Source organism: Danio rerio, chromosome 11 (assembly GCF_052040795.2).
Source record: "Danio rerio strain M-AB ecotype USA chromosome 11, GRCz13ab, whole genome shotgun sequence".
Taxonomy (NCBI): Eukaryota; Metazoa; Chordata; class Actinopteri; order Cypriniformes; family Danionidae; genus Danio; species Danio rerio.
In genome coordinates this window covers 26,316,655-26,338,156 of record NC_141031.1, presented here as the reverse complement: position 1 = coordinate 26,338,156, position 21,502 = coordinate 26,316,655, and the positions used below count along the sequence as shown (strand labels likewise).

The 21,502-nt window shown below is 34.6% G+C and overlaps 1 protein-coding gene across 1 annotated transcript in view; it reads right to left on the bottom strand.

Annotated features, from left to right (window-relative positions):
* The window catches only part of cntn2 (contactin 2), a gene marked incomplete at its 5' end in the record, with an annotated part of 114,865 nt that extends 110,470 nt beyond the window's left edge, over positions 1 to 4,395 (bottom strand). The window contains 1 exon segment of the mRNA NM_131446.1: positions 4,201 to 4,395.
* Between the last annotated feature and the right edge of the window lie 17,107 nt (positions 4,396 to 21,502).

Genomic DNA, 21,502 nt, shown 5'->3' with positions numbered 1-21,502 from the left:
TCTGTTAGGTTGTAATAACTCTACCAAAAACCCTTTTCCTGATCTTTCTGAATTAAATGCCTACTTTACTACATACAATCAGCTCACAATATAAAAAAGCCGCACCCACTGTTTTCTCATTTAACATTTTCTTCACAAGAAGTGACTCAATTGACACAGGTAGGTAACAAGATAATGACAAAGGACGGATGTAGTATGTCCGAATTAAAATCTTGATGCTACTCACATTCATACTACATAAAATGCACTTATAATAATTAAACCTATTATAATTAAAATTTCTTATAGTCATAAAGTAAATTCAAATTCAGATGTAGAATCTACTCAAGTAGTAGGTGATTTTAGTTGCAGCCTATTTTCTTACACATTCAATCAAAAGCGTTCTGGCAGGCAAAACCTGCCTGGACCTAATTTAGCTGTTTATCAGCCAATCAAAACCAAACATTTAATAGCCCTGTAGAATAAATAAGCTTATCAATAATTATATAAATATCATTATATTTTATATAATTTATAATCTGTGCAAGTTTATCTACTGAAAAAAAGTTTATTCATTGCATGTTCTTCAACCAAAGTGTTCCTTCTGTTGACATCAGTTTGATGGCTTCAGCTACAATATCCTTAGCCATGCCCCTCTTACAATTAGTTTGCTATAAGGAATGATAAATAAAAATAAAGCCCCGCCCCTACTTAATATTTAATTTCAGTTGGAAGTAATTCAACATAATGAAACAAGAATCTCAGCAACTCTTCAAGCAGACTTTAAAGAGCATATTTTTGTAAGAAATGTTATTAATTATATTATATTATATTAAATTATTTTAGATTATATATTATATTAAATTATTTTATATTATATTATATTACTTTATAATATATATTACATTATATTAAATTATGTTATATTATATTATATTATATTATATTATATTATATTATATTATATTATATTATATTATATTATATTATATTATATTATATTATGTATTAGGCAAATATTGCTGCACTGTGGCGAAGTGGTTAGCATGTTTGCCTCACAGCAAAAAGGTTGCATGTTTGACCCTCGGCTGGGTCAGTTGGCGTTTCTGTGTGGAGTTTGCATGTTCTCCCCGTGTTCATGTGGGTTTCAACAGATGCTCCGGTTTCCCTTACAAGTCCAAAGACATGCGGTATAGGTGAATTGGGTAGCCTAAATTGTCTGTAGTGTATGTGTGTGAATGAGTGTGTATGGCTGTTTCCCAGTTATGGGTTGCAGCTGGAAGAACATCCGCTGCGTAAAACATATGCTGGATAAGTTAGTAGTTCCTTGCACTGAGGTGACACATAATAAATAAAGGGACTAAGCCCAAAAGAAAATGAATAAATGTATTTGGCAAAAAAATAACAAAGTAAACAAAACAGTAATTAAAATGAATAGTCAGGACTCAGGACAAAATATTTGATTGAGACAGGCCTAGTAGGACCATGTTGGGTACAAAAAAATACATTATAAATGAAACGTATTACTTCTAAATAGCTAGTTGGGCTATTTCTATGTCACCATAGAGCTATAATCTACTCAATCGCTCAACCTCATCTGCCTCTGAGAGCATGAGGAGGACCTAGTGAATGTTTTATGAGGCTGGGTGGATATAGCACACGCCCTCATTCCAGTAGATTGTGAAGAGCTATATTTACATGAATTATTTTATAAAAGAATTCTAGGTCATAAGTCTTCCGAAATCAGAGTCTGCCAGAATCAGCACCATCGTGTCCAAAAGCTGCCTTTTCTGTCTCAGTCTCACAGTGTTTTGCATTTTCGGTTGTAGCCGCACACCTGAGCACATTGAAGGGGCTGCTGCAGGCCAGCATTAGCAGTCCACAGTGTACTTTTCCACAGTGCTTCACTGAGCTTTAATTTGCTGCTGCTGCTCGGTCTGTCACTATCAGGTTTAACCTCTGGCCATAGATGTCCCCTGCCTCCAAAACACCTCTGAAATGCTCTCTTGCACTACAGCCGTCACCAATAAACCTGAGTCACTGACAGTTTATGTACTACTTTTATTGCTTAACCAAATTACCATGCTAGTTTTCAGAATGCAATTGGAGTAGAATCAAGATTCATTGATGTTATGGAAAGAAAAACTGCTTCCGGCCATGCTCATGAGATCTTACTTTGATACAATAGTGCTTTAGAATGCATAAAAATGAGGCAGGAGGAGATTATAAAACACACGGAAAACTGAGTGAAGACTTATCACAATGCCAAAGAAAAAAAGGGATGGTGCAAAATACATGATGACAAGCTTCCAGTCACTTCAAAAATGTCTAAAATGTTTCATTCGGTTCTCAGAAACAAGACTGCTTTTCTGAATCCTACAGATTCAACTGATAAGAATAAAACCCCGACAACATGAGGCAAGAATTTCGTGCCATGAGACTGAGTCACAGAACAAGGCGGTTAGTATTGGGGGATACTGACCTCGATGCGCTTTTGTGTATGATCAGAATTTATGAACTGGTGCAGTTTGTTCAAACAGGTTTGAATTCTTTTGAACATCTTGCTGAAATTAATTGAAAATGCCTTTATGGTTATTTGATTTATTTATGTTTTCAACTTACAGAATATTTCAGGGCTACAGTAATAAAAAGAGCAATCTAGAATAAGTCTATATGAATATGTATAAATTATTTCCAAAAGTACATTTCTGTATACCTACATTTTTTTGGCAATAGAAAAAAATTGTTATTAAGCGATTAATTATTTACCAAGAAAAAGTGTATTACATGTTCATCTTTATTTTTGAAATATAAAACAAAAAATCATAGAAAAATAAAAATAAAAACAATATTGTAATCACCGTTGATAGATATGTTCCAAATATATTAGTATTTAGTGTTTTAGCTGAATGAATCATTAATAGCCTACATTTAAAGAAAAGGCTTATTTTGGACAACAAATATGATTACATGTTATAATTAAAACAAAATTTGACAAAAAAAAACCCCTACAATCTAATTTTGCTCAAAGTGTCTGGAGGCAGGCGATGCAGTGGCGCAGTAGGTAGTGCTGTCGACTCACAGTAAGAAGGTCGCTGGTTTGAATCTCGGCTCATTTGACGTTTCTTTGTGGAGTTTGCATGTTCTCCCTGCGTTCGTGTGGGTTTCCTCCGGGTGCTCCGGATTCCCCCACACTGTCCAAACACATGCGGTAGAGGTGAATTGGGTAGGCTAAATTGCCCGTAGTGTTTGTGTGTGTGTGTGTGTGTATGTGGATGTTTCCCAGAGATGGGTTGCGGCTGGAAGGGAATCCACTGCGTAAAAACATGCTGGATATGTTAACGGTTCATTCCACTTTGGCGACCCTGGATTAATAAAGGGACTAAGCCGACAAGAAAAAGAATGAATGAATGTTTGGAGAAAACACAAAACCAATGCTACTCTGTAAAAAATCCTGGTTGCCTTAATTTTTTAAGCTGAATAAAATTAACCTTATGAGTCCATTGAACGTACATTATGTTAAACTTACTTAAAACAGTTGGTATAACTTATAAAGTTAAGTTAGAACATGACTACCTTAGATTAATAAGTTACAATGACTTAAAAACACATGCTTTCAGGACTGATTGGTCGTATTTTTTACAGTGTAGGCAAAAATAATTGTACAATTGGACCTTTGACATAATAGTGTGACAACTTGCCCCGGTCTCCCCTACAAATGAGTAGGTCAGTCTTTAAATATAACAAAAAAGGTTTCAGTAACTGCCCCTGGTCAGCTATTTAAATGAGTAGCTAAATTATGTTCTCGTTTGGTCAGTAGTTTGCGCAGGTGTTTGGTTAATAAGACTCATGGCTGTCCAACAGCCGCTGTAATTTCAACTCCCGTGTAAACAAAACGCTGCCACTATCCGCTCACATCAGTCCGACTCATTATTCCACCATAAACGTGTTTATCTCATACAGGTATCCTAATAACTCCACAACGTGACACTGACAACCCAAACACCCCCAAATATAACCCCGCTAGACTGTATTGCGCAATCTATTTCAAACAAATTATTATGGGACGCTTCAATTCTCATTACAGACTATAAACACAACGCGCGTCGCCATAAAACAGTGCCTCAAAACAACCAAACACCGAATTCATTGCATTAGAAATAAAATTGCGAAGTGTGTGATGATGTTTTGAATGACAAAAGCTTAAAAGCGCTTTCTTACCTTCGTATAACAGCTTTGAATGAGGACGTGCTCGCGTTTCTCTGCTTCCTCCGGTGACGCTGCTGGTACCGCGCGCTGCGTCAATAATGGCCTTTTATACTATTACGAGATTTTCTCTCTCTTTACCAAGCAACCGCAGCCTCCAGTCGCAATAAGGATGCTTTCGTCTGCGCGACACGATCTCTCTTCCTCCACTCTGTCTCTATCTTCTTTTCATAATAGCCCAAATCATTCCTCTCCTCCCTCCCACTCCATCTCTCTCTCTCTTCCTCTCTCTCTCTCTCTACCTCTTCTCCCCTCCCTCTCACTCAATATTTGATTCAAACGAGGGCATACGATTAATGCAACTCAACTAAATCAACCTCTTTTCCCTTTAATGCACACTAAATGTACACAAAGAAGGTTTCCTCAAAGGAGGTAAAGTGTGTTCCCTTCCCCCCACTGGTCCACACATACAAATACACACAACACACCCCTTCACACCTCTAATGAAACCCCAATGGCACAATATCCACACTCTCATGACATCTCAGGGAAAGCACACTGTCTGTGTTCAGATGATTCATAAAGACTCAGAATAATATCTAAATAATCATACACAATCTTTCATTCTACATCTTTATCTGAAGGCGGAAAACTGAACATTTATGTAAAATAGCCAACCACAGAATAGTCCTACTCGTTTATCGTAATGAGCTGAAATTGGGTTTGTTTCTGCCTGAAGGGAAGAAAAATCTCAATCAACCCAAACTCATGAGAAAACTATAAATTTAGGAGGTGGTTTAAATCTGTTGTGATTCATGTGTTTACTCACAGTGTTACACAGCCCTACAATTGTAAGTAATGCTAAATATAGCTGTAAACAGGGTATAAAATATACTTAAGCTTGTCCACTTTTGATCACTTCCATAATCGAAAATGCATTCATTAAAGCTTTCAACATATAAACACTAATGTTATTCAATGTGTTTGGAGAGTAACAAAAACATGAGCTGTGTTGTTGAAATGCATGAGCAAGACAGCATTTACTGTAAACACTGTCCAAATCTGGAAAGTTCATTGTCTAAAGTGGACAAAAGAGATAAGAAACACCAGGGACCTCCTGTATCAAAGCTGCGTACGCGCAAAAACGTTGCGTACACCAGGTTTCACGCCGACTTCATGTCTGGCGTATGTGCATTTCTTGTGCGTATTTGTTTTATTTCCATTGGCGACTCCTAGAGGCAGTTGTGTTAAATTGCACACTACAAAATATCTTTGAGCCATGCAATGGCAGCTGTATGGGACGATATCATCCGCATGTCTAGCAGGTATATAAGGTTTCCATACCATAGCTGACCAGCCAAACATGAAAGCCCAACTTGCAGCGATCGCCGGTTTTCCCAATGTAATCGGATCGATCAACTGTACGCACAATGCTATAAAGATACTGAAGATGAATTTGCATACGGGAATCCGAAACATTTGTATTCAATAAATGTGCAAATAAAATATGATGCTCAAATGCGCTTAACATAATGCACACACTTATTAATGATTCTTACTTGTGTTCCTCGTGATGAAAAGTAGGCAAAACCTGATATGTAATGGGGAAAAAAAGAAGAATGAGTTTATCAGATGCGGGATTTGAACCGGGTTCATGAATAACAGTGTCAAAACATGTTGTCATGCGCATTACGAGCTATGCTACTAGCACTGCTGATGTTTGCCCTTTGGCGAAAATCACTAAACTGGCTCATTCCAACAACAAACTTGCAAATAACATTTTTCTCTGGTATACCTCCAATAGAGCACCTCCAATTCACATTCTGTTCAAAGTTTCTCTTTTTGCTTGCTTTTGCCATTGCTTTATTGTTTGGATTTGCCAAAATAGAGTCATTAGCATATTCATACAGGGGAGGAGGCAGGGAGGGGTTTTGTGCTTGTGCATGTTGCACTCAGTTTCACGTTCATTCGGATGTACAAAGAGAATATGCGTGTGATTCGGCATACGCAGTGTTTCATACATCTGCATTTTTTACTGTGTATGCACATTTACAGCTATGTGCGTACGCAATGTTTTAGTATGATTTCAACGCAAGTCTTCGCACATGAGGCCCAAGGACTATGTCTCCTTGACTGAACCAGTCAATCAAAATGCATCAGATGTCCAAGAAGTAAACAAGTTTTTGTTTTTCTTACAGAAAGTTTTAGACAAATATAAGGATGAAAGTCAGTTCTTACAGGGTGCAAGTAAATTGTACAAAAATCTCAAAATGAGATCTTAATTATTTGTACTAATTAAGATAAAATTCGGGTGAAATTTTACCAAAATAAAAAGATTGTCCACAGGATTGTAAACAGGGTTATGATGTCACTTCCAAACCAATAAATGTATTGTTGGATCACCATTAATTTATGTGACCAGCTATATAAGACCGGACCAATAATGATCATCTCTCAGATTTCTCTTATTAAGAAACCTTTTTGTTTTTTTAGCATAAATGCATGGCATACTGTACTTAACACAAAATATACAAAAACACATTTACAATACTATCATATATGTAAATACAATGTTAGAACAATGTAAGTACAATAAAATAATTGTTAAAACGATGTAATTACAATTTTATTGCAAATTAATCACAATGTTATACCAATGTAACTATAACGTTGTAACAATGCAATTACAATGTTAATACGTAGATATTACATCTAAAAAGTTTGTAATTAGATATCTAGGTGACAATACTGTACTGTACATGAAATATTCAAAACACATTTACAATATTATCATAGACGTAATTGCAGGGTTGTAACAATGTTAGTAAAATAAAACCTTGTTATAAAAACAATTATAATTTTAAAAGGTAATGACTTGTATTAACAATGTAATTACAAGATTGTAACAAAGTAATTACAATGTAAATGCAATGTAAGGACATAGTAACTAAGTTTGTATTAACATGTGTATTGTGTATATTTACATATACAATTAAAGATAACCAAATATTGTACATGCAACATAAAAGGAAACATTTACATGTATAAATATTGTTTTGGATGTAACTACAATGTAAATGACATGGTAATTACTATGTAACGACACAGTAAATGAACAGAAGACAAGCTTGTAATAACATATTACATCTCAGACGTAGTTACAATAACATAACAATGTAAATACAATGTCCTTACATCCAAAATAAAAGTTTGTAATAACATTTGTACTGTTTATATTTACATACAAATACACCAACGCAGTACTTGGAATATACAAAAAACATGGTTATAAATGTTATCTTAGATATAATTACAATGTAAACAGTAATGTAATGACTAGGTAATTACAATGTAAAAGTAATGTAATGACATAGTAATTACAATGTAACGACACTGTAATTGCACACAAGATAAAAGTTTGTAATTCCATATACAGCTATAAATAAACAAACACTGTACATGCAATATACAAAGAAATATTTACATTTATAAATATGAGCTTGGATTTAACTACATTGTAATTACATGTAACGACATAGTATATATATCCAAAATAAATGTAATTACATATTACAATGTTATAATAATGTAATTATGAGGTTACAACAACGTAGTAGTTACATTGTAATAACAACCTAATTACATTGTTATAACATTGCAAAATGTAATTACAAACATTCATCTTGGATTTAATTACTACGTCATTGCATGTAATTACATATGTACTGCATATATTTAGGTATAAATACACAAATAATGTACATGAAATATACAAAGAAACATTTAAGTTTATAAGTATTATCTTGGATGTAACTGCAAAGTAATAGCAACGTAATTACAATCTAACGACATAGTAATTAAGTTTGTAACTACATGTGTACTGTGTATATTTATGTATACAACTATAGATAACCCAATGCTGTACTAGCAATATACAATTAATCATTTACAATGTAATCACATAGTAATAAAAAGTAACGACACAGTGCACACAAGACAAGTTTGTCATTATGTATATTGTATCTCAGACGCAATTACAATGTTATAACAATGCTATTACATCCAAAATAAAAGTTTGTACTTACATGTGTACTGTGTATATTTACATATAAATTCACAAATACAGTTCTTGAAATGAAACAAAGAAACATGTTTATACATATTATCTTGGATGTAATTACAATGTAACTACACCGTAACAAAAGTTTAATTACATGTGTACTGTTTATATTTACGATACAACTATAAATAAGCAAACACTGTACATGCAATATACAAAAAAACATTTACATTTAGATATATTAGGATGTAACTACAATGTAATTACATGTAATGATGACATAGTATATACAAAAAAGATTGTAATTACATTTGTACTGCATATGAAGGTAGCAATTTGGTTGCAAAATACAATAAACGCCTTTTTTGACATTTGGATTTTATTACTGGAAATCACTGTTCAGATGTACCTTAACCTATGTGTGAATTGTTGCCATTAATAACATTTAAGAATGCATATTTTAAGCAGAGTACAAAATGTATTTGTTCACAAAACACGATATCCGCCGGACCAGTTTCTTTACAAAGTGCGATATAACAGATTTAGAATATTCAGGATGCTGCGCAAGTTCAACATCCCCTGGGAAGAGAGTCACCGCCGGTGAAGTGCTCAGAGTTTGCTCATTGATTTAGCGATAGAAGATGAAGCTTTCAACTTCACAAAAATGTATAAAAACGCTACCAAAGTGGACCAGAATCCCGCGTCTGTCTACAATACACAAATGCAGCAGGGTACAAGTCTCTGCTGATGTCAAGAGGAAGGCCAGGCAGCGCCTTTTTCCTGCACTCCTCCCGATCACAAGATATCTGTCTGTAAGGCGACATTTCTAAGTGTCCTTTGTAAGTTAATTATTTAAATAATTCTTACATGTAGGTGAGTAGCCTATCTGAAGATTTCTTTAGGCTGTTGCACCTATTATTTATAGCCTAAAACCTCATGTTAATTCTTGTTGTGATTGATTTATTGAAATAGAACATAAAGGGCACAGATTGTTATGGAGAATAATAAACGGTTTTGCTTTTTCACAACAACCAATAAATAAGCTATTATTATTATTATTATTATTACCGTGAAATAATTAATTAAATATGACGGGGCGGACAAGGCAGTGGCGCAGTAGGTAGTGCTGTCGCCTCACAGCAAGAAGGTAGCTGGGTCGCTGGTTTGAACTTCGGCTCAGTTGGTGTTTCTGTGTGGAGTTTGCATGTTCTCTCTGCCTTCGCGTGGGTTTCCTCCGGGTGCTCCGGTTTCCCCCACAGTCCGAAAACATGTGGTACAGGTGAATTGGGTAGGCTAAATTGTCCATAGTGTATGAGTGTGTGTGTGAATGTGTGTGTGGATGTTTCCCAGAGATGGGTTGCGGCTGGAAGGGCATCCGCTACCTAAAAAAATAAAACTTGCTGGATAAATTGTCTGTTTATTCCGCTGTGGCGACCCCGGATTAATAAAGGGACTAAACTGACAAGAAAATGAATGAATGAATGAATGAATGAAAGAATGAATGAATGAATGAATGAATGAATGAGGGGGCGAGGCAAGCTTGTGTCGCGGCCTCTGTGACACAGCAGCTCCGCCCGCTCTGATCATACAGGTTATGTTTTAGCAGCGGTGTAAAGGAGCCACCCTTCAGTCTTTCTGTAAAATGCTACAGGTCGTTTATCTAACTAACTTAATCTTACTTATCAAACAAAACATTGATTCACTAGCTTTTCTTAATGGTATTACTGTAGTAGAACATAGCCTTAGCTGGATATAGCGTTTTGCAAAAAAAAGGTTATGTTATGTTGTGTACATTCTGGCCAAATCTAACTCAGAATCTTATAATTATTAATAAATTTTTGTATATACTATTCCATATATTAATGATGTATTGTTTTTTTTAACCAATTTAGCATGTTTGACAATGTTAAGATTAATATGTTGCATTTTGGCATGTTTTTTGGCTTATTTATGAAATGTTTATGGACATAAAATTAAATAAAAATATCCTGGATTTGAAAATATTGTGTTCCTGGCCTTCACTGAGCTCAAGTAATAGTTTAATATTCAAAAATTGTGAATGAACTTGACTGTTGATGTTGATGACGAACTACATATATTGATGAAGAACTCTACATATATTTACATACAAATACACAAATACTGTACACGAAATATACAAAGAAACATTTAAGTTTATAATTATTATCTTGGATGCAATTATAATGCAATAGCAATGTAATTATAATGTATGGACATAGTGATTAAGTTTGTAATTACAAGTGTACAGTAATATTTACGTATACAACCATAAATAACCAAATACTTTACATGCAATAAACTCTACAAAGCAATATTTACATTTAGAAATACTATCTTGGATATAACTACAATGTCATGACATGTAATGATGACATAGTAATTACAAAGTAATGAAACAGTAACTACATTCAAGATAAACGTTTGTAATTATGTTACAATGTTACAACAATGTAATAACAATGTTGTAACAATCTAATTACAATGTTATTACACTGTAATTACAATGTTACAACAATGTAACTACAGTGTTATTACATAGTAATTGCATCCAAAGACGTTTGTAATTACATATGTACTGCATATATTTATGTATAAATACACAAATACTGTACCTGAAATATACAAAGAAACATTTAAGTTTATAAATATTATCTTATATGTAAATGCAAAAGCAATGTAATTAAAATCTAGTGACATAGTAAATAAGTTTATGATTACATGTCTACGTTGTATATTTATCTATACAACTATATTTAATCAAATACTCTTAAATTTGCAAATTGGAATAAAAACAACAGGGCAAATGCAGATATAACCTTCTAATCCTAAAAGGTAATTTTCGGCTTGATATTATAAGGTTCTATCTGATATCATTAATTGAAGCATTACCTTTCAAGAAATACAATTAGTATGCTTATTTATTTAATTTTTAAAAATGCTGTTGTAACAATATGATGTTTGAGAATTTATTATTATTATTATTATTATTATTATTATTATTATTATTATTATTATTATTATTTGCTTTTTATAACATTTAAATAATGTTTTAGGATGGATATTTTTTCTCATTCAAATTAAGCATCCAAGACTGCTAAACATTTTGTGCGTGTCAAGCTAGAGTTTGACTTTGTAGATAAAAACCTTTTTTGTTTAATTTTTTTAATAAAAAGACTTAAAATGTAAACAACTTATAAAAACATCATATACTGTAAAAAAAAAATAAGTTAAAACTCAATAAGTAACTCAATTTTGACAAAAATCTCACATAGAACCTTATAATTCTAAGGTGACGATATCAGAAGACCTCTCAAACAAATATGTGTGCCAACATGCCAAACCCCTACAAATACAATGATTTGCAGCCATCTTGTAAATTCTAAAATTCGATTTCCAACATGTCACAACATTATGTTGTTGTAAAAATACCAAGATTTTATCTTCTGAAGAAGTAACAACTTTCTACAGGTAACAGATGTTTCAATCTGTGATAACTTTTAAATGTTGTCTGAGCGAATGTCTTCGTCTAAATGTATTGTGGTAGGTTAGCTAAATCAGCAAGTTCTGTTCACGTACGGTGGACAGCTTAAGCACAGTGACCCATAGATGCTGCCACTAATGATCCATCTGTGTATATGTATACCAAACTGCGTTCCAGTTTTCTAAGGTACAACACTATTAAAAAGAAACATTCTTTATTAGTATATCTGTGATTTAACGAAGATCCATTAACATTCAAACAATAAAGATTCTATATAGAATTTTACAACAATGCCACAAAAGAACAACCATTTTGCTCTAGCATGAACAAAATGTTAGGATTCTTAAAGTTCCTCTATTGTGGGTTTTTGCAAATGACCTTCAGTGTTTAAATGCAGTGTTTAAAGTGAATAAAAACATCCTGCTAATGTTTAAATCTAAAAAAAATGCACCTTGTTTAAAACTATTGATTCCCCCCCAAAAGTTTGACTATATGAGCCGTTTATATGATTTGTCTTATCAAAGCATATGAGGTGTCGGAAGTGGGAAAACTTGAACCCACCCTTCCCTTAAATCTTAAGCGGAGTGCCGGTGATAAGATTGATCATGACTGAAAATGAGTGATCACTGATCACTGTGATGTGGCCAGAGATGCAGGGTTGTGGGGATTAAATGGTTAAAGTTCATTTTCACAACGATACCCCAGTATAGCCAAGCCAACCTTGTGCTGTGTTTGCTCCTGTCATTTTTCTGTTGATTAATACAATAATACCCTGCAACGTGGAAATCACAGGCTGTTTGGTATTAAAAGAAGTATCAGCACCAAAGACTGTTATTGTATGGGACTTTGTCAGACCTTGACAAGGACTTTGTTAGTATACATATGGACCCCACAGTTCATCTTCTTCCTCCAGATGACAACCTTTAAGTGTGATTAAAATATTTTCTGTAGCAAAATATGTATTTGATTGTGTGTTGAAACTTGTAATCGCTCAGCATGAGTAGTACTGTATCTCTCTGATTAACTTTATGGGGATAAACATTAGCATGGAAAACACGTAGCATACAGCTTTCTTTACTGATTTTAATTTGTTTTTGAGCTCACAATTCCTTGGCTTTTGTCGATGCTATAGCCACCATGTTCTTACAAGGGCATGCTGCAGTTATTTTTCAAAATAGTTCAACTGAATTTCATTGGTATTACTTGAGGTCATAGTTAAGAATAGAGCAATATGCTGGTGTTACACTGGGCTGCTTCAGCAATCTTGATAAGTCATGGTGGGCATTTCTTTCTGTCTGTATTGCAGTCGAACAATCACAACAGACTGGGTCATCGGACCAATTAGATTAGCGTCATTCAGAGGGGACTGGAAAAAATGAATCGCTGAACAAATCATATAGGAATCATTGGGACAATTAATGCATATTATAAGACAATGAAAATGTTTATTGACCTGTTTATTGGCATGGATATCATCAGTTGTTCCCCAAACCAAAATATAACCATTGATAACGCATAATAGATACTTTTTTAAGAATCCTTTTCACTTTAAAGAAACTTTTCTTGCATCTAGCCCATGCAGATTACTGGAGAACTACAAATCTGCCATCAAAAGAACTACAAGATCCAGTCATACACCCCTCACACATCTGCCCTAGATCCTGTCTGATTGCAAACACTCACAGCTGAAGCTGCACATGAACTGATTATGGAAAATAAAGCCAGCACACAAACACATAGTAAGGGGTTAAGTCTTGTTGTAATGCTTGTGAACAATACAACGCATTTTCCTTTCCTGCCTTCCGTGTTTGAACCTTACTTTGTATTGTTTGTTTACGTTGCTTGCTGTCTGCCTTCTGACCATCTGCCTATCGACCATGAATCTGGATTTCCTGTATAAATCTGTCTGCCCGTGTTGACCATTGCTTGCCTAACCATCTCTATATAATAAACCCGGCGTTTGTATCCTCACTCCCTGTTGTCACCAACCTGTTCACATTACAGTAATGGTTCTATTAATGTTAAAGAATTGAAAGATGCTTGGGTAGCCCTCCAAAAAGATCTGAGATTGCCTTTATTTTGAGTTTTAAGAGTGAATTTGAAATTAAAAGTAAGGCATCTCAAAATAAGGGCTAAATTATCTTTTAAAAATATAGCTCTTGACTTTTACAGAGTCAACATTGCTGTTAACTATGTTTCTTTGTGTTACACTAGAATTAAATGACAAGATCTGAGTTAAAGTTGATATTTTCTTGAAATGTAACTCAATTAAGGCTCACAAGCAATAAAAAACAACATCCACGCAATAAAAGTCTCCCTTGAGTGTTTTTAACCTTTTTATTGGTGATACCTGTAGTCACAGGAGATTTGCAGAGAAAGATTGAATTGGTAAAAAGCTGAAAACACCAAATTAATGTCCATGACTCAAAGACAGCAAAGACTACAGAAGCTTATTAAATCTAACCCAAACTCAAGTCTGAAAAAACAAACTTAGACAATCACTTATTTGATTAAACGCCAAAGAATGTTTTCTTTATAAAAGCGCAAAGATAGACAGACTATAGATATGACATCCAATTTCATTCTTTCTCATAATTGGTTTTGAAAAAATTGGATGCTGGAGCACAAATACACAGACATGACATGATTAAAAAAGTAGTTTGAGGCAAAATTTGCTCAAGGGTCTAATCCAGTAATAAACCCATCTTGAAATTGAACTTCAGATGCCTATATGCGAAGTACAGAGAAATCACGGAATCCAACGAGAGATGTTTGGCACAGATGAAGACAAAGAGATTTGTTAATTGATCGTGTTGTCTCAGCATGAAGTCATGAAAGCAGAGCTTAAATAGCTGTCAGGCTGTGGCAAATGATGCTGGAGCATGATGGTTTTAAATGAATTTATTCCACAAGATTCCAGGAAGTTCCAGACTCCTCATTCTCCCCCGGCTCTCCTGTACACGGATAAGAGGATGCGATCATTTTTCAGTGCCCTCGTCCCCTGAGACGTCCCCTGAGACCAACACTGCCGGACCTCTCCAGGCCGGGACAGAGCGCCTGTAGCCCCTGATTGACTGTGCGCTTCGGTCCCTGCTGTCGTATTAATTTTCATTTTGACTGCTGGAGCCTTTGCAAATCTCATCAGTGCTGTCACAGACTGTGGCGGCCTGCATGTGATTCAGGCACTGAGCCCGTGTGTGTGTGTTCGCCTGCCTGATGTGATACGTATTCTGATTCTCTTTGTTCAGGCCATGTAATGAATAGCTATTGATGTCACAAGAAAACCTGTCACTCAGTGTATGTTTACGTGTTGCTGAAAGAACAGAAAAGGCAGAGAGCTTTATGGCTCTTTGCCAAAATGAAAACTTAAGGATGCTATGACTGTATCTTGTTTTCAAAATGCACATATATATTGAACTTATAAATAGGCTTGAAGTTTTAGAAGGATGAAATTATATTCTAGTATAAATTAAAGAATCAATTGCAATCCCATGAAGCTCAATGAAGATTTAAACTATACATTTATAGTCATACAAATACATTTTCTGAACCCAAATGTTTTACTTCCCTTTAAATGCAGGATTAAGTTCATAATCCTCTCAACTGTATATGTTATAAACTAATTATTAAAGTTAATACCTTTTTGTGATGCCTTTCCAGCTGCAATCCAGTACTGGGAAACACCCATACACTCATTCACAAACACACACACACACACACACATACAATCATACACTACGGACAATTTAGTTTATTCAATTCACCTGTACCACATGTCTTTGGGGGAAACCAGAGCACTCGGAGGAAACCCAAACAGACATGAGGAAAACATGCAAACTCCATTCAGAAATGCCTCCTGGCCCAATCAGGACTTGAACCAGCAACCTTCTTGCTGTAAAGCCACTGAGCCACCAGAATTGTGACACGTTAAGTCTAAAATTATTGTATTTTCTGACGAAACTTTGACTGTTTTCTCAAAATTTGTGAGCTTATTTGTAAAAATTCTGACCTTTATTTTATTTTTTTTGTCTTGATTTCTTATTTCCCCCCTATACTGTACAACTTTGCATATTAATCTCATAATTGAGATTGCAATTTACGCATTATGTTTTTATTTACAGTTTTCTGACAAATAATGTGTCAAAAATCTAAGTTTGAGAGTGTAAAGACACGGTTAAAGATTTTTGTACACAATTACACAGGATTTTACTGTAATATAAACGGTATTTCACTGTATGACAGTTATGCAGAATGTTAATGTATTTTAAAGTTGCATTGTGGAAAATTACTGTACATTTTACAGTAAATATGCTCAATACTGTAAATGCATATACGCTAGATAAATGATGCTGTAAATCTAAATGTTGTATTCTTGCTGTAATTGGTTAATGGCAAACTGTACTGGGAGTTACTGTATCTTTAAAGAGCCCATATTATGGGTTTTTGAAAATTCCCCTCCATGTAGTGTGTAACACAGCTCTATGTGAAGTGAAGTATCCAGCTAAGGCTTAAATCTGTTAGTGTACAGTGTTTAAAACTGTTGATTCATCTATAAAAGAGTCGACTCATAGTGCTTCAAACGAGTCACCTTGATACCGATTCATTAGGTGTTTCGCCATGACGTACGAACGAAACCAAGTTATTCATGTGCACGCGCAAACCCGGGAGATTTCAAACCTGAGGCCCCGCCCTCTGACGCAGAAACCCAGACACACACACACACCCACAAACACACACACACAAACATGCCGGTCGATTGCAGTCACACTGCAGATGGATATATTGAGTCTCTACCCAAAGATGAAACCTCAGCATTATAACCAAGCAGTTGGAAACTACTGGAAACTACATGCTACAAAGTATACTTCATCAGCGTTTGTTAAAGGAAGGATCAGTAAAGAGTAACTTACTGATGGATGTCAGGATGGGTTTCTTCCTCCATTTCTCAAGTGTAAGTACGTGCGATTAAAGTTGCCTCGTTGACTCTAGCTTGCAAATGTATTTAGTTGTGATTTGTTACTTGTAACCGCGTGTACTGTATCAGGTTAACTGGCTATATTCTCTTATCGCGTGCAAAGTCACGTTAAAAACGCGACGCGGAGCTCCGTGGACGAGGAGTAGTGTGTGTGTCTGTGTGTGCGTGTGCGCGAGCTGTCGTCCGGAGGTGTGTGTTTTGTGTGTGTGTGTGTGTGTGTGTGCGCGCGCGTTGTCGAGCAGGGTTAAGTGCGTGCGTGTGTGTGTGTGCAATATGTGTGTGTGTGTGTGTGTGTGTGTGTCTGTGAAAAGAGCAAAGTGAGAAGCTAGGAGATCTCCTCAACTGTTTTTGGAGTTTTTGCTCAATAAAATAGATCGTCGTCTGTATTTTCAAGTCCATGGTCTGTATTTACATTGACCCACTGGCAGCTAAAATCCACGCCTACACTATCGAGCGTGTATGAACTGATTACTTTTATATTGCTGATTAGCTGTTGTGCATTTCACTCTCTGACTGAAGGCAGTCGACCAATCACAACAGACTGTCATTGGTCCAATCAGCGCAGATTAGCTTCGCGCTAAGGAGGGGTTTGGGAACAAATGAATCACTGGACGATTCATACAGGAGTCGCTGGGATAATTAGGTAAAAATAAATGCAGATTATAAAACCACGAAAGTGTTTTTTGACCTTGCATGCATATTAAACTGTTGTCGGAGACCCTTACAACCAAGATATGACCCTATTTCATGTATAATATGGGCTCTTTAACACACTTCACTGACAAAGGTCCAGAATTTGTCCCGTACATGAGCTCGTAAATTTTTTCCTATTTAGGCTAGAAAAACTGTTAAGTTCTATATTATTACTATAATTATTTTTACGTTTTAATAATTTTTTTTATATTCAAAGTGGCCAAATTCTGACTTCGGAAAGTTGAATGTGCTGGCTAATGTACTGTTATTTGCCTAATAAATGACAATAGGCAGACTGCTTTTTTTCTAATGATATATGATGTAATAAATCACAAACACATTAAATAGTGTGGTTATGATGACCAATCAACAAGCTAATTCAGCTAAAAAGAGCGCTTAAAATGTCAATATAGTCAATATAGTATTTAAATCTCATAATTAAATAGAAAATGAGGCGTAGAACTGCAAAAAGGTCCACTTGTTGACGAAAAAAACCACCCCTTTCACCAGGCTGGCTACAACCCTGCAATTGAAGTTCTTATTATTGTAATCATACAACTGACGAAATATATCTTAAACCAGGGAGAAAAACTTTAAATTATGTCATCTTTTAGTGCATGCCAGACTAAATAAATCATGAAAAATATGCCTGCAACTGCACTTTAAACAGTATACTTTTCTGTAATGGTTCTGTAAAAAAAAAAAAACAAAGCATTACAAAGCATGTTGACAACTTGAATTGAATATTACTCTGATAGTGTTTCTGTCTGGTCATTGCAGGCTTACTGTATCGGCTGGCTCCAAACCCTCAGCAGGCAAGCTCAGCTCCATCTGTTGCCTTCAGAAGGATCAATAGTTGTGATTTCTAATGATGTCTAAAAGCTCTGGGTAACTTGAGTATTCTTCCCAAGGCCCCACTGAGGAACAACCCCTGTGCCCATGCAGAGGTCAACCAGTCTCTATGCTAAACCCATCAAAGCCTTAGTTATGATTTGGTAGAAATGGACCCTTTTTACAAGACCTTTATGATGCTTATAACGGTCATCATAATCTTAAATCCTTGATATTTAGATTTTTAAAATAACATATGAACATTTATTTGCATTTGTGTATGTATTATATCATCTTTGCATAAACAAAAAATGAATTTCCACTTATATGTGAGGTGTTTCTAAGCGTCTATGGGGCTGAGAGTGAATTTGACATTATTCATGCTTTATAAATCCCTTATAAATGACGAATAAAGGCTCAGATTCAAATGAACGATAATCTGTGCGATCTTTCTAAAAAGTAAAATTACTGTTAAGTTTAAACATTGCCAAATAACAGAAGTGTCAAAATATGACATCCAACTGGATAAAACAACAACAATATAATAATTCAACAATAAAATAAGATGCAATGTTTAAACTCTACAGTGATTTTATTTTAGATAAGCTTGCAAAGATTAATTTTTTATTTGAAGTGCAGTTTCATTAATCTTTAAATGAATAGGAATGAATAATGTCATTCTTCCTGTTTAGAATTTAACTCAGCCTTTATTTGTCATTTATAAGGCATTTATAAAGCATGAATAGTCCTCACTTTAGATTAGGTCACAAAACTGCATAATGTTGAGTTAATAAAGCATTTATTAACATATATAGTAACCATTACTATATGCCTGAATAATAAGACATATAAACTTTGATTTCAATAGTTTATTAATCATTTACTAACTCATTCTGAATGATCCTATAAACCCTCAACTACTCCTAAATACAAACGGTTTGTAAATAATGTGATACTTAATTTAGTAATGAAAAATAAATCATTAACTAAGTATTAAAATACAATCAATAAACACATTATATAGGTGCTTGTCAAGAATGGAGCATTTGTAGCTGCAGTTATAAACTGCTTACTAACGCTTATTAATGTAGAGTTAATGCTTAACAGATAATGAGTTCACTATTTGCTAATGCTTAATAAATGATTTATAGTGTGTAGTTATTATAAAGTGTTACCGAGTTTTTCTTTTAGCAACTATGATTGTAACAAAAAATTATTTGTTGTACTCTCCCATTCACTGTGCTGTTTTTACCCTACTATGACGACTCCTGCTACTGAGAAACCCAGAAAAAGGGTCTATAACATAAGAGAATAGAGATAGATTGCTAATACATTTTGAAATGCACATTATTTGTCTAAACACAGAGCTTAAAGTTTACATTGCAACATGCAACATTTTAAATATCACGTAATTAAATTATTTAATAATAATTAATAATTGTATTAATAAATAAATATGAATAATATGAATGTAAAATGAGTGAATTAACTCCTAAATGAGTGTAATAAAATGAGTATTAACTCCTAATATGCAATGCAACAATGCAAAAACATGTTGTTTATTCATTCTAGTCCTTTCTTCGGTTCATTTCTCACCTCAGAAATGGACAACAATCGAATCAATATTTAAAAAAAAAAGATTTAAATGTAAAATTACTACTACTACTTCTACTAATAATAACACACTGAAAAAAAAAATTCTTCAAAATTGTTGCAAACATTTAAATTTAAACAAATAAAATTTAGTAATGTTTAACTTAATTTGTTTGTTTAAATTCAGCCCAAATAAATTATTTACAACCCCTTACCTTACAAAAGAAAAAAAAAAGGAAAGAGTAAATCCATGGAATCACCTTTGATTTTTTTTTTCAGTGTAACAAATTATATAAATTTTCTTCTATAGAGTTACAAGTTATAAATCAGGTCCGAAACCAGCCTGGTGAAAGGAGTGGTTCTTTTTTTCTCAAAAAGTGGACCTTTTTGCAGTTGTTCGCCTCATTTTTGGTCATTTTTGGACTTTACTTTCGTCAGATTGTATGTTTTTTTGCACAGATGTTGGACTCATAAAAAAATATTTGTTTGCATTGGCCAAGTCACGACAGAGGATTCTGCTTGGTTTTAACGCCTTCTTAAATGGGTTATTTTCACAAGCTATGATGGAATAGCAGTTAAAATAGAACAAATGAGCTCATGTATGGGACAAATTCTGGACCTTTGTCAGTGATGGGTGGGTCTTTCAAACCACCTGAACCACTTCTGGTTATGGGCCTGATATGTAAAATTATTAATAATGCATGGCATATTTTTGACTTACAGTGTGTAATACAGTTTCCTCACTCTATATTAGTATATTAAAATATTAAAATACCTTGAAATTTGGAATAATAATGATATTTTAGGTCTTGCATATCCTGTTATTATACTTTTTTAAAAAAGTTTAAAAGCTACTGCAAAGCATTTCTTTAAATGTTTGATTCTTGCAAGAATGGCTCAAATCAATAATGAGAAAAAGTATAATTCAAAATGTCAGGATCTGCCTTTTGCCTTCTCAGTATCAGCACATATCAAAATACAAAAAAGCATCACAGCACACTGCAAATAGCCAGCGTTTCCTGCGGTGCTATGGATCTGTTGCACATATAAAAAGATTGAATGCAGGAAAATGCAGAAAACAGAAAAAATATATATTCCATAACAAAGTTCTCCATATGTCCAATCAATGGAGCCCTTTTCATTCTGTTTCCCTATCTTCCTTTCATCTCCAGGCAAAGGGACAATTAGCATTTAGATAGGAAGTACTCTTCTTGTATAACCCAAACACTGCATGTCTGGCCCTTTCTGAAAAACTCTTCTTACCCTGGAGACACAGAATCATTGGCAGCAGCCGAAAGCAGCACTGCCACTCTTACCTGAAGGATGGCACCTGGACACCCATCCTCTAGGGGCCGTCTGTCATATCTCTTAAATGGGCTCCATGGCCCCCAGCTGAATATGTACGTGTGTGCGTATGTGTGTGTGTGTGTGTGCATGACTTGAGCAGAGACAGACTGAGTTGATCAGAGGTCCTGCTGGGCTCTGCCTGTCAGACTGCAACAGTCTGTAAACACATTCCCAGAGCAGACAGACACACTCGCACAAAAAAATATGGTTCATTAGTCAAACCTATAGAGGATCATAGGAGAGAGGCTGAACTTTTTGCTATTTATCTGTTTGTTTGTTTGTTTGCTTGCTTGTTTATTAATATTTATTGAAATGT